The following is a 207-nucleotide window of genomic DNA, read 5'->3' as shown; positions in this document are numbered from 1 at the left end:
AGCAGGCAAACTGTCAGGCTAAGCTGAGCTCCTCTAACACTGACAAATAGGAACGCATTGATATTTCTACTGACTCTCTCGCATACAGTTAGTTTACTTTATTATTAGTCCAAAAATAAAAGCATACAGAAAATGCAACTTAAATAATAAAATTAATAATTTAAAAAAAGGCTTCAACCAATAGTATTTAATGTATTGTGCCCAAAA

Source organism: Sinocyclocheilus rhinocerous, unplaced genomic scaffold, assembly GCF_001515625.1.
Source record: "Sinocyclocheilus rhinocerous isolate Xijiao unplaced genomic scaffold, SAMN03320098_v1.1 scaffold1213, whole genome shotgun sequence".
NCBI classification, from domain to species: Eukaryota; Metazoa; Chordata; class Actinopteri; order Cypriniformes; family Cyprinidae; genus Sinocyclocheilus; species Sinocyclocheilus rhinocerous.
The sequence above is the reverse complement of the archived record's forward strand: the minus strand, read 5'-3'. Positions refer to the sequence as shown.